Source organism: Hypanus sabinus, chromosome 7 (assembly GCF_030144855.1).
Source record: "Hypanus sabinus isolate sHypSab1 chromosome 7, sHypSab1.hap1, whole genome shotgun sequence".
NCBI lineage: Eukaryota > Metazoa > Chordata > Chondrichthyes > Myliobatiformes > Dasyatidae > Hypanus > Hypanus sabinus.
The window spans coordinates 157,902,004-157,916,292 of record NC_082712.1 but is presented as its reverse complement, the minus strand read 5'-3'; the positions used below and the strand labels follow the sequence as shown (position 1 = coordinate 157,916,292).

Here is a 14,289-nt window from a genome sequence, read left to right as displayed (position 1 = left end):
GTGATAGTTACATGAGCTTTGAAATTATGTTTGGTAATGATCAATGCACAGATATTAAGCACTTTTGTACTGGGTTCCTTTGTTTATATTAATATGAGTTTAAAATAAAATGTTAATATTTCCACAAAAATGACATATGGGTTTATTTTAAGGCCCTAAATGTTCAGACAATAATGTACACTATGTACTGTTTCAATGCAAACATTCCGTGTATTAATAAGATTACATTCTTTCCTATTCTGCTGTAAAGAAAGTAACATTTCAAATTTACATTCAGTGTGTTCAAATACATTTTTCAGTCAAATAAATAAGTGTTTCTGTACAACTTGAGGGGGTATTTAATAGCATAAGAAGGTATCAAAATGTTGAAATATATCAAATGATCATCAGTTCTGATCATTCCCAACAACAATATATTATGAGGTTTGAAGCTGAATACATCTCATCTGGATGACTCAGGCCCTCACCACTGACTCAGTGAACTATCAGGGTTGCATATGCTTGTTTCGAAGACAATCATTTTATTGCCCAGTTGTAAAACCAACACACGAGAAAGACACAATATTGTATTATTTCCCTTATTTTAAAGACTTGTTCTAAGAGAAGGTATAGATAGATATAATAAATAAATTTGGAAGCTTACCTCATCAATGACAAATCACTGAATCACTGCACAGGAAGAGGACACCGATCTTGGCCTTGTTAGGAAATGAAAAGAAATGATTTTAAAACATGGTGTTCCATTTGAGCAGGGGACCTGAATAAACACAGAAGTTAGAAACTAATAGCGTTGGCATAGAACTCATGCAGAACACTTGAAGGCCACCAGTGGGCAATCTGATGAAACTATCAAAGATTGGTTTAGGTGAATGAAGGAAAAGGGGACTAAGGCATGTGGGAACAAGATAAGTAAATACATTTAGAGAGATCTTTTTTTTTTGGAGAGCAGCCAGCCTAAAATGACTGGGCAATGTAACTTATTTCAGTAACCTCTGTATACTTCTACATTTGCTTTAGTGTCAAGTAACACACTGAGGGATAGAGGTTTCCATGTAGATAGTATATTGATCAAAAATTGAATTCCAAACCAAAGATGAGAGATTGAGATAGCATTCTATTAATTGTGGCATCAAGAAGCTCTGGGAAAATTGGATATCAAGAGGAAGACATTCAAATGGTAGAGGTCAATATACTTAGCAACAATTCATCATTTCCTCTGGGCAGAATGATAGGCCAAATAATTTTCAGATGATTCATCAATCACCTTCCCTCCATTTTCCCTAAACATTGACTTTATTCCGATCTAAAGAATGAGAACCTTTCTGCTAGGGGTGGAACAGCAGCAAAGTGGTTAGCACAATTGTTTTATAACACCAGCAATCACCAGTTGGGCTTTGATCCATGCCACTGTCTGTAAGGCATTTGTATTTCCTCGCAGTGACCACAGGCATCCTCCAGGTGTTCCCACATTCCAAAGGCATACCACACAGGGTTAGTGAGTTGTGGCCATGCTATATTGGTGCCAGAAGTGTGGCAACATTCTTGGACTATATCCAGCACAATCCTCACTGATTTGATTTGACACAAACAATACATTTCACTGTATGTTTCTATGTGCATGTGACAATATATCTAATCTCTTTAATCTTCCCTCCCCAATGAGTTTCCCAGAGACTACCCCCATCATTGAGAATTTTAATTTCTCACCGACCACACCATAGATTTTACCAGCAAGGTTTGAAAAGTCTGAACTGGAAATGGACACAGACTATCCATTTAACAGAAACTGCATGCCATTAACATTTGTGGCAATTTACAGAATCAAATTATCCCATGAATTTGCATGTCTTTGGGTTGTGGGAGAAAATCAGAAAACCTGGGCAACGCTGCCAGATCTTAGGGAGATCATGCAAATTCCATACAAGCGAAAGCAGAAGTAGGTTTGGACCTGGATTACTGAGGCCTTAGGGTAATTGTGCCATTCACTTGGTGGAATAATGAATTCTTGCCCTTTCTTTTCTAATAGAATATATTCTATTGCGGTATCAGTTCCCTTATATTTTACTAGCTTTACCAGACGTCCAACTTACCACTTACTGTATATATCCAAATGAGACACATGAGATAAAGCAGAACAATGAAAACCTTTACTTGGTTTGCAGTAGAAAAGTGATGATCCAATGACGTGTTCATAAGGGACCTGTTATACAAGTTCTCAACTTCAGAAATTTAAACTTTAGGGAAGGTGCTGATTGGTTCTATGTTATAAAGCCAAGAAATCTCTGCTGTTAACACCCCTATGATTTCAAAACCTGAAGTATAATAGGATATGCTATATTACCTTTGAACTGAAACCATCCAAACCATGTTCTTGACTCACTACTACCATAGGGCAGGAGGTACAGAATCCTTAGGTCCCACACCACTCAGTTTAGAAGCAGTTATTCGCCTACAACCATCAGGCTCTTGAAGTGGGTGAATAACTTCACTCACCACAAGTCTAAACTGCTTCCACAACCTACAGAATTACCTTTAAGGAGTCTTTACTCATGTTTTTATGTACACAATTTGATTTTTTTTTGTTCATTGGTTGTTTATCAGTCTTAGTTTACAGATAGTTTTTTTTCATAAATTCTATTATATTTCTTTATTTTCCTTTCAAGGACATACTTTTGAACCAACTAAACGATCTGGCGCTTTTGGAATCTCCTGGCGGATTCGGCGTACTAGATTCTCAAGGGTGCAGGTAAAGCCAGGGTGGCCATTGCTAAGGGTGGGCACTAAGTCATGGCTACCCATGGACAGCTCCATTAGTCTGCGGCAATTATAGCATTAAGCAAGATATTAAAAAACAGTGCTGTATGCCTGTTTGACTGGTCTTCTCTCTCTCGCTGCTGCTGTCGGGTGGGAGGTGCAGGACTACTGGCTGCCAAGCCACCATGCTCGGGTTCATTTGTTGCCCTGTAGCCATTGGGCTCCTGGACGGGCTTCACTCACCTTGGTGCTAAATGGGCTCTGCAGCCATGGAGTCATGTTCCATGTGTTTTTATTAACTTTTTGTTTACTATTGGCATGATTTGTCCTCTTTTGCAAATTGGACATGTGGTCATGTGTGTTTTAGTGAACTCTAAATTTCAAATTTATTATCAAATCTTAATAAATAGTTCAAGATGGTGCTTGTGAATCTCAGCAACTGCTGGCTGGTGGTCAATGAAACAAACAAAACAACTGTTATTTTCTCTATTTCTGGTAAACAATCATCACAAACACCAGCCTGTATCTTCCTTTTGGATCTGGAGGCAATTCAATGTGGCAGAACTGAGGCGAGGCGAGGCAGTGGGCCCTTTGCCGAGAGTGAGGAGGACGCAAGGTTCAAATGGTTTACGCACCTGGCTGAATTGCAAAGGTCGGGTACAGGTTAAATCTAGGCAGTGGGGTCCAGGCCCCAGAGTATACCAAAGTGATTGAACCCAACGTTTGGACTGCACCAGGCCAGATTGAAAGGGCAGGGTGTCGGACCTGAGGTGAGTTTCAAGCCAGTTCAGTTTGCTGCTCCACTCTGCGCTGAATTATGGATCTGTGGATGATTTCTCTTTGTGGTCTTCAGTTCAAAATACTATTTGCTTGCATTTATTGCTTGCATGATTTGTTTTTTTTTTGCACATTGGGTGTTTGGGTTGTCCTTTTTTAATAGGTTCTTTTGGGTTTCTTTGTTTTGTGGCTGCCTGTTAGGAGATGAATCTTAAGGTCGTAAAAGGTATGCATACTTTGATAACAAATGTACTTTGAACTTTGAATTTTGACCTTTGAACTTATTTTCCTGTAACTGCCCACAAGAAAATGAATCCCAGTGTTGTTTCTGGTAACATATTCATACCTTGATAATAAATTTTACTTTCAACTTTGACATTTATATGTTGTATCTGGCAGAACCTATTATGCATTTAACATAAATAAATCAGTTGCTAAGATAGTTGAAAAATATCAAGGATGTGCACTGGGAAACTTGTAAAGAAACAGAATAAGAAAACAAGTTTCTTATTAGCGCTTGCAAAAGGAGGATTGGAACACAATGCCTTGCTAACTTTACAAATCATGGCATGAGGGAATAGTTACATTGAGTCTAGGAGCAAGCTGTGGACTTGACTTATCAGGCTGTTTTACCAAGAATAGAAAGGCAATCTACTGTTGTGTTTTTATTTTTTTCTTCTGTCAAGACACTTTAAGAAAGCATTCAAGCAGCGTGACCTTGAAAAGTGATGTCAAGATCGATGGTAAGGCTCCAAAGTGCTCAAAAGAATATGAATTGCAGGAATCCAGAATATATTTTTCATGACACAATGACAATTTACAAAATTATAATGCGCTAATCACAACATACATTTACTATGTTGGCTCTAGATTGGAATATTGTGTCACAAACAATAACTTTGATGCTCTCCCACCATGTCACAGCATTCAATGAAACTACAGTGAACAGCTAAAGATAGCAAAAAAAAGTTTGTTTATTGGTAAAATTCAACATGCACTCACGATGAAAGGAGAGGTTTTAGCATGAATCATTGACTTATTCATTCTCAAGTTTCTTCTTTGTCTAACGGGCACTGACGCCAGTGGCTTTCAGACCCACAGGAAAATATCTTTGTCCTCTTTGGGGCTTACTCTCTCCAATCCATCAAGCAGGTCAGAGGATATAGGTTAGATGTTCCACTTGGCAACCAAATCCAAAACTTCATATGGTCTCCCCTCCATCAGAAAGAGATAAATGTTTTAAAACACAAATTCAGTTTTATCCTGAGTGGATCATAAAGAAGATAATTTCCTGGTGAAGTCATGCCAATTGCGAAATTGGACCAGGTACTTCCAAAAGTGATTTATATTAACATGCCCGACATCTTCCAGCATCACTGATGCACCTAATGATGTCCCTAGTTGAGAAATACCTATTCCTCCTTGTATTGATACAGATTAAAGAAGCAAGGGCTTGTGTTCAAGTTCAAGTTCATTTATTGTCTTCTGACTATATATATTCCATACAACCAAACAATGTTTGCCCAGACTGCAGTACACCCACACTGCATACATCACACTTAAACACTTAAACCAAAATAGTACACTATAAATAAGTTAATAAAATGTAATTTAAAATGTATTTGGTATAGCGTAGCACAGGTAAACAGTAACCAGTCCAGTAAACAGGTCACTGTCTTAATGAAGAGACATTGATGGTGATAAGCTATTATTAGTCTCATAGTTCTGAATGCTGTTGCTTGCTTTTATTGTTTGCAAGATTTGTTTCTCTCTCTCCCTCTCTCTCCTGGAGCAGCATCTCCAACACCATCACATGAGCACGGGGGCCCCCCAGGACTGTGCACTCAGTCCACTGCTGTTTACTCTGCTGCCCCACGACTATGCAGCAATACACAGCTCGAACCACATCATCAAATTCGCTGATGACACGACCATGATGGGTCTCATCAGCAAGAGTGACGAGTCAGCAGACAAAGAGGGGGTGCAGCAGCTAATGGACTGGTGCAAAGCCAACAACCTGTCTCTGAATGTGAACAAAAGAGATGGTTGTTGACTTCAGGAGAGCACGGAGCGACCACTCCCCGCTGAACATTGACGGCTCCTCCGTTGAGATTGTCAAGGGCACCAAATTTCTTGGTGTTCACCTGGCGGAGAATCTCACCTGGACCCTCAACACCACCATCATAGCCAAGAAAGCCTAGCAGCGTCTCTACTTTCTCTGAAGGCTGAAATAAGTCCATCTCTAACCCCCACCCCATCCTCATCATGTTCTACACGGGTTGTATTGAAAGCATCCTGAGCAGCTGCATCACTGCCTGGTTCGGAAACTGCACCATCTCGGATTGCAAGACCCTGCAGCCGATAGTGAGGTCAGCTGAGAAGATCATCATGATCTGTCTTCCCACCATTACAGACATTTACACCACACGCTGCACCCGCAAAGCTAACAGCATTGTGAAGGACCCCATGCACCCCTCACACAAACTCTTCTCCCTCATGCCGTTTGGCAAAAGGTACTGAAGCATTTGGGCTCTCATGACCAGACTGTGCAACAGTTTCTTCCCCCAAGCCATCAGACTCCTCAATACTCAGAGTCTAGACCAACATCTACATCATTTATAATTATATTGTAATTTGTCCTCTACTGTGCCTATTGTCTTGTTTATTAATTATTGTACTGCCCTGCACTGTTTTGTGCACTTTCTGTAGTGCTGTGCAGGTCTGTAGTCTAGGGCAGTTTTTATGTTGCTTTACATAGTCTAGTGTAGCCTTGTGCTGTCTCACACAGTCTAATGTAGTTTTGTGTTGTTTCTTGTAGCACCAGGGTCCTGGAGGAACGTTGCTTCATTTTTACTGTGTACTGTACCAGCAGTCTATGGTTGAAATAACAATAAACTTGACTCTCCCTCTCTCTCTCTCTCTCTCTCCCCCCCCCCCCATATTGGATGGGTTTTTTTTTAATTGGGTTCTTTCAGGTTTCTTGTCCGATGGCTGCCTGTAAGCAGGTGATTCTCAAGGTTGTATAATTTATACACACTTTGATAATAGATGTACTTTGATCTTTGAACTTTGAGGAAAGAAGCCGTTAACCATGCTGGCAGTCCTAATCTTGAATCTTCTGTGCCTCCCTCTTGAGGGAAGTGTGTCAAAGAGATTGTGGGATGGGTGGTAGGTCTCCTCAACAATACTTTGGGCCCTACAGCAGCAACTTTCCTGGTAAATGTCACAAATAGGAGAAGAGAGACCCTTCTCAATGGTTTTAACTATTCTCTGTAGGGGCTTGCTGTCTGATGCCCTACAGTTTCCATACCACACAATGATGCAGCCAGAAAGGACACTCTCGATGGTGCTCTTAAAGAAAGTTGTTAGAATGGGGGCCTTGCACACCTCAATCTCCCCAGAAAGTCTAGACACTCCTGTGCCTTCTGGAATAGTGAGGAGGCGTTGTGGGTCCAGGTTAGATTGTCTGTTATCTGCACAGCTAAAAACTTTGTGCTCTTCGCTCTCACTATGGCAGAGCAATTGATGTGCAATGGAGAATGGTCAACCTGTGCTTTCTTGAAGTCCACAATCATCTCTTCTGTCTTGTCCCTGTTGAGATTCAGCTTGTTGTTCTCACACCATTTGAAAAGCCTCTTTATCTCCTTTCAAAATGCTGACTCATTATTGTTGCTGATGAGGCTGTACCACAACTGTAGTATCATCAGCGAACTTGATGATAATTCAGCTAATTCTGGCGGTACAGTCATGAGTCAGCAGAGGACACAACCCTGGGAGGCACCAGTGCACAGGGTGATGGAGCTGGAGATGTTGCTGCCAACTCAGACTGACTGGGGTCTTTCCATCAAGAAGTTCAAGATCCAGTTACAGAGAGGAGTTGAGTCCCCACCTAAACAGTTTACCCACCAGCCTCTGAGGAATGATCATCTTAAATGCCGAGCTAAGGTCAATGAAAAACATCCTGGCATATAGGGCATCGTTTCCTCGGTGGGACAGGATGGAGTGGAGGGCCAAAGCCACAACGGACCAGTTTTATCAGTCAGCAAATAGGAAAGGGTCCAATGTCTGATGTAGCTGGAAGGTCATATTTTATATGACCCATTACCAGCCGATCGTACAGAAAATAATTTCCAGGTGAAATCATGCCAATGCAAAATTGGACCAGGTACTTCTAAAAGTGATACATATTGATATGCATAACATCTTCTAGCATCAGTAATTCTCCTAATGAGATCTCCTTGGTTGAGTAATACCCATTCGTACCTGTATTGACATAGATTTAAAAAGCAAGGTCTTGTGCTTGGCTTTTTCACTTTCATGAAGGTTAAGGTCAAATTAACTTTCAGTTTCTTCACTGCAGGATCCTCCCAAGTGGTCAGAGTAGATCTATGTGTATGTCCCTTTCATCTCTTTACACTAGTTGGAATTCATTAAGGAACAAATGATATCTCATGTACTGGGACTTGCTAGCATTGCTGGTTTTACTCAAGCACAGACAAATGTATTCCTAAGAGCTCTCCTTAGTAATCAATATTGTTTCCTCAGCAGGAAGGGCTTCTATTCTCTGTGGATCATGTAGGTTTCCTCATGGAGAATTCAAAATTTCAAACAAGCATTCATGAATTTATGCAGAGGGGGTGTGCATTATTTTCAGCGCCTCTCAGTACCCAGAGAGATGGATGGATTCTCTTGCATAGACAGTGATAAGATAATCTGCTTGCACTCAGAACAACTGTTTCAACTTCCATATCTGGAGCTAATCCAGCAGACAGTTCCAGAATCACAAATGCCTTGTACCTGCTGTGTTAACTTATCTCCTTGTGTCAGCACCCTGTGCAATCTCAGCAGGTCTCAGCTCATGATAAAGACAGGTTGAAAAGATGCATGCTGATGTTCTTGAAAAAGGTCTTGGGTTGCAGAAAGATATCACATGTTGAAGACATGGTCTAAATAATGGCAGTTGGAGTTTAATGCAGACGAGTATGAGGTAATGTATTTTGAGAGTTTCAATGAGACTAGAAAATGCAGTGTGAATGGTAAGAGTGTTAGTGAGTAATGAGGCACAGAGGGGTTTTGGGACAAAAGTCCAAAGGCCTTGAAGATAGCGAGGTTAATAAGTAACATGTTTAGGAAGACGTATGAGATACTGGCCTTCATTAGTCGAACATGAAATACTGAAGTAAAAAAACAACACACAAAATGCTGGATCAATTCAACGGGCCAGACAGCATGTATGGACAGTCAATGATTTGGGTTGAAACCTTCACCAGTCCATAGATGCTGCCTGCCAAACAGAGCTTTTCCAAGATTTTGTGTGTTGCTGCAGATTTCTAGCATCTGCAGTCTTTCTGAAGACTTTCTAAAGAGGTGCCAATTAATGTTAAGGATGTTGAAGTCACCCATGGAAACAATTCTGGTTTTTTTTAGCACCTTTCCAAAATATGCCTGTGATCCATTCTTCAGTGTCTCTGTTGCTATTGGAGGGTTTATAGAATACCCCCAAAAGAGTGATTGCTCCCTTCCTGCTTCTTTCTTACACCAACACTGATCCAGTAGACAATCCCTCCAGAATATCCTCCCTTTCTTCAGCTGTGATACTATCCCTGATTAGCAATGCCATTCCCCCATCTCTATCACTTCCCTGCCTGTCCCACTTGAAATATATAAATTCCAGGATATCTTTCAGCTATTCCTACCCTTTTGACACCCAAGTCTCTGTAATGGCTACAATGCCATAGTTCCATATACTGATCCATGCTCTAAGTGCATCAGCCTTGTTCCTGATACTTCTCACATTAAATTAGACGCATTTCAACCCATACAACTGACTGCACTTAAGGTCCTATCCTTCCTCACAGTATTTCTATGCATTGCATTTACCTTACATCATCTGACCGACCAGTCACATTCCCATCACCCTACCAATCATGTTTAAACCCTCCCCAACAGGTCTAAAAAACTTGCCCACAAATATGAATAAAATAAGCTTAAACCGATTCCTTTTCCTTCCCACGTTCAACATGATATAATTTTGGAAAATACAGTGTCCTGTCCTTGCAAACAAGTTGTTTAATTGCCTCTTTGAAATTCATCCATGAAATGGCCATGATAATCTGTAAACAAGGATCTGGATTACCCCCCATTAGCAGAGGCTGTAAATTATCTTAGCCAAGGTCACCAACATTTGGAGTTCTAGCCTACCAGCAGGGGGAGAAACCACCTCATAAATTGACATTTGATTTACCTATTCATTCTTGGTTTGAAATTACCCAGGATTCCGCAAATAAAGAAACTCACTTGGTAATGTGCTTGAAAAAATTGGCATTGCTTTCTGGCCAATGTGTAGGAAAAACAAACATGAGTAATTTAGACTTAGGTGGCTACTGAATACGCTTTAACATCATAGAAAAATTAAAAATTAAATAATCATTATAGTATGCAATAAAATGTAGGTAAGAGACGCAGTTTTCAAGGCTAGAACTTTAAGTGCTGAAATATGTAAAACTAACACTGATCGCAGCTTTCTGCTGATAAATAATTAATACATCTAATTTAAACTTGGAAATTCCACTGAATATCTGGGTCTACACTTTGCACAGCATCAAAGTACGCAGCATACAAATTATATATAAAAGAAGTTTTTTTTAAATGGACTAGATCCAAAAAAAGACTCACAACTTCCTGTGGAAGGTTACAGACTGCATATACTTAATATGGGTACAGCAGTTTTCTTTTTATTGGCTGCTTTTGATAACCAAAATGTGACATTAATGTCAACAATGAGTAATATTTGAAAATCACCCTCATGTCAAAGAAAAACAAAGTCTTTTTGCTAAAGGAGTCTCTATTGCATTGCCATTAGAACCAAAGTAATCATAAAATTCATGGGAATCTGTTTTCCAGAAGTAATAATGTTTCCAGCAATTAAACTTTGAAGATCACTCAGACCGTTTTGACATTGTGGTTAACTTAAGAAAATACAGGGCCAGCAGAAAGCTATCCACACCTCAACCTTGCTCAACAATTCAGGAAGGTTATGATCGATCAGTATCTCAATGCTGTTGCAACCCTCATATCATTAATGTCCTAAAAAATTTTAATCTCTGTTTTGAATGAACACAATGACAGTCTTCCACAATGAAGTACTTCAATGGCTCACCAACCTCTGAGTGAAGAAATCCGAACCAATTTATGCCTTACTCTGAAAACATCTTCCTGTTCCTAGACTTCTCTGCATTTGTCATGTAGCTAATTGTTGCGCCCTTTAAAGAGCGTTATCGGTTTCAATGAGAATTCCTTTCATTCTTTTCCAGACCAGCTAACTCAGTCTTTGCATGGCAAATTGGTCAATCCTGGAATTAGTCCAGTAGATCTTTGCCTGAGGCAAATACATCCTTTCCAGGGAAGAGAACCACATTCAATTACGAAGAAAGCATGGCAGCACCTCCTTCGAAGTTTGCAAAGATTCAGCACGCCATCTATAACTTTGACAAACTTCCACAGGTGTGGGGGGGGGGGGGCGGGGAGAATATAGTTTCTGGTTACATCACAGCCTGGTATGGAAACACCACTGCCCTTGAAAGCAAAATCATACATAAGGTTGTGGATATGCCCCAGTCCTTCCTGCATAAAGCCCTTTCCCCCATTGAGCACATCTGCAGGGAACACTGCTGCAGGAAAGCAGCATCCATTATCAAAATCCCCCACCACCTAGGTCATATTCTCTTCTTGCTGCTGCCATCAGGAGCCTCAGGACCCATACCACCAGATTTAGGAACAGTTTTTACCCCTCAACCATCGGGCACCTAAACCAAGGGAATTAACTTCTCTCAACTTCACTTGCCCCATTATTGAATTGCTCCCAAAGCTATGGACTCACTTTCAAGGTCTCTTCCTTTCATGTCCTCAATACTTATTGCTCATTTTTTCCCTTTTGTATTTCCACAGTTTGTTGTTGTCCTTCCTATAGGGTGCAGTCCCTGACTGTTTTTATTGTGGTTTTTTGATTTACTGTGCGCACCCGCAAGAAGATGAATCTCAGACTTGTATATAGTGACATGTATGCACTTTGATAATAAGTTTAATCATAAATTTACTTTGAAATCTATAGACTGCTTTGCAGACTCATTAAGGCTCTATACAATTGCAATAAATCTGCTTTACTCTGTAAGTAAATCCTCTCATAAAAAAGACCAATATAGTGTTTGCTCTTTTGATCACTTGGTGCACCTACGTCTTGCCCTTCAGTGACTTGTTTACAAGGACATGGAGTAACTTTGAACATCAACACTACTCAATTTCTCAGTGTTTCATGGATATTCTTCTGTTATATGGAGCAAAGTGGATAATATCACATTCGAGAACCATAGAACCATAGAACACTACAGCACAGTAAAGGCCCTTCAGCCCTCCATGTTGTGCCGATCCATATAATCCTTAAAAAAAGTACTAAACCCACACTACCCCATAACCCTCCATTTTTCTTTCATCCATGTGCCTATCCAAGAGGTTCTTAAATACCCCAATGTTTTAGCCTCCACCACCATCCCTGGCAAGTCATTCCAGGCACTCACAACCCTCTGTGTAAAAAAACTTACCCCTGATGTCTCCCCTAAACTTCCCTCCCTTAATTTTGTACATATGCCCTCTGGTGTTTGCTATTGGTGCCCTGGGAAACAGGTATTGACTATTCACCCTATTTATGCCTCTCATAATCTTGTAGACCTCTATCAAGTGCCCTCTCATTCTTCTACGATCCAAAGAAAAAGTCCCAGCTCTGCTAACCTTGCTTCATATGGCTTGTTCTCCAAACCAGGCAGCATCCTGCTACATCTCCTCTGCACCTTCTCCATAGCTTCCACATCCTTTTTTTTTATTACCCACACCAACTCAGTGGCTCCCTCTGCAGGGTCCTCCCTTTCAATAACCGTGATACTATCCCTGACCAGCAATGCCACCCCGCCCCCCCCCTTTTCTACCTCCCGTCCTATTCCTTTCAAAACACCTGAACCCCGGGACCTGCATCATCCAATCCTGCCCTTCCTGTTCATCTGTTCATTATATTCCATTGCCAAATTCTTGATCATGCACTCAGCTGGTCCATATCCCTCTGAAGTTTCCTTACATTCGTACGATCATACCCAACTTAATATTGTCAGCGAACTTGGAAACTTGAAGTTAATTTCGCTCAGACAAGTCATCAATAGACTACAAATATCTGGGGCTCAAACACAGTGTAGTAATTTGCCAATCTAAGATAGATCCATTTATACTCACTCTGCCTGCTTCTTTCCAATATCCAATTCTTAATTGAGGTCCGTATATTAAACAAATTTTTTGTGCTGTAACTCTGCTCACTAATCCCATGGCTTCCTGTCAAAATGGTGCTGAGCTGCAATGCCCATCAAGGTTGTAGCTCAGGTTTAGCTGCATCCTGTTTTGGGGACAGCACGGGATTTAGGAATCATGTTAGGGTTTAGGGCCAAGGACGAGGGTGATTTAGATGTCAGGGACAGGAACCTGTGTTCAAGTCCAGGGTAGAGTGTGCTGCAGTAAAATATCAGCAGTCCTGGAAGTTGAGTCCACAGGCACTGAGCAGACCAGCTACGCCCAGGTCAGTGAGTCCAAGGTTGAAGATCCATATGGGAGGGAGTCATGAGTGCCTGTGACCTCATCCCCCATGTCATTGGTTTAGTGGACTGTGGAAGTCCAGAAGTCGAGGCCTGTTGGTCAAACCCATGATTGGCAAGTCCCAGGGCCAATATCCAGAGGTCAGCAATACCAGAGGTAGATACTCAAAGACCAAGGTTGGTGAGTCTAGATGTAAATAGCTGAAGGTTGAAGCCCTTGAGTCAGCTTGTCAGAGGTCAGAGGTCAGATGTCCTGTAAAGTGCAGGTCAGGGAATGGAGGTTGAAGGCCCAACATTTGGGAGCCTGAGAGTTCAGAGCCAAGGACTGGAGGCCCAGAGGCAACCTAGTCTGGAGTTGGAAGTCTATCTGTATGTGGGGGTGGGGAATGGTTCCATTTAATATCAGAGAATATATACATTATACAGCCTGAAATTCTTATTTTTCACAGATATCCAGAGAAGAAAACCCCAGAGAATAAATGATAGAAAAACATTAGAACACCAAAGCCTCAATTCCCTTCCATGCACAAGCAGCAGAAAACTATCTACCCTCCCACTTCCCCTACTTGTTCCAGCAGGAAGCATCACCCCCCACCACCACCACCCACCAAGCAATGACAAAGCCCCCAAAGAGCCCATGATCTGCAGTCCGACAAAAACTACAGTCCTTAAACCCAGCACTTTGACGTGCCACGGGCTCTCTTTCACACTAACAAGAGACAGAGAGAGGTGTCACCCTTTCCATAGAGAGAGGGAGAACAGCAGATTGTTGTTTGGATGTTACACTCTGAAGCAATGCCTCTTCAAGCTCATCGGACTTGAGAACCAGCACACTCTCCCTCCCCCCCCCGCCCCTGCCACCCCACACCCCCATCTGATAACATAAAGAGAAGGAATCACTTTGCAAAATGTATATTTGAACCATGCGCATGCATGCACAACAGATGAGGTCAGGATTTAGCTTTATAGATTACTAACATATTATTGCAATTCCACCATGTTTCACTACAGTCTGGCCAAACCTACTTCCACAAAGTTACATGCAGCCCCAGTCATGAAAAAACTGCTCCAAAATCATACAAAATTTACAAAACTCTTTGTAATTATAATCTAAGTTGAGAAACTATTA

General features: G+C 41.1%; 1 long non-coding RNA gene across 1 annotated transcript in view; it reads right to left on the bottom strand.

The window, feature by feature from the left end:
- The window catches only part of LOC132396435 (uncharacterized), a 56,348-nt gene extending 45,578 nt beyond the window's left edge, over nucleotides 1–10,770 (bottom strand). Inside the window, exons 1-2 of the long non-coding RNA XR_009512987.1 lie at nucleotides 10,695–10,770; nucleotides 644–698 (exon numbers count right to left, since the gene is read on the bottom strand). This is a non-coding gene — a long non-coding RNA (uncharacterized LOC132396435). The remainder of the gene's footprint in view (nucleotides 1–643; nucleotides 699–10,694) is intronic.
- Nucleotides 10,771–14,289: the final 3,519 nt, after the last annotated feature.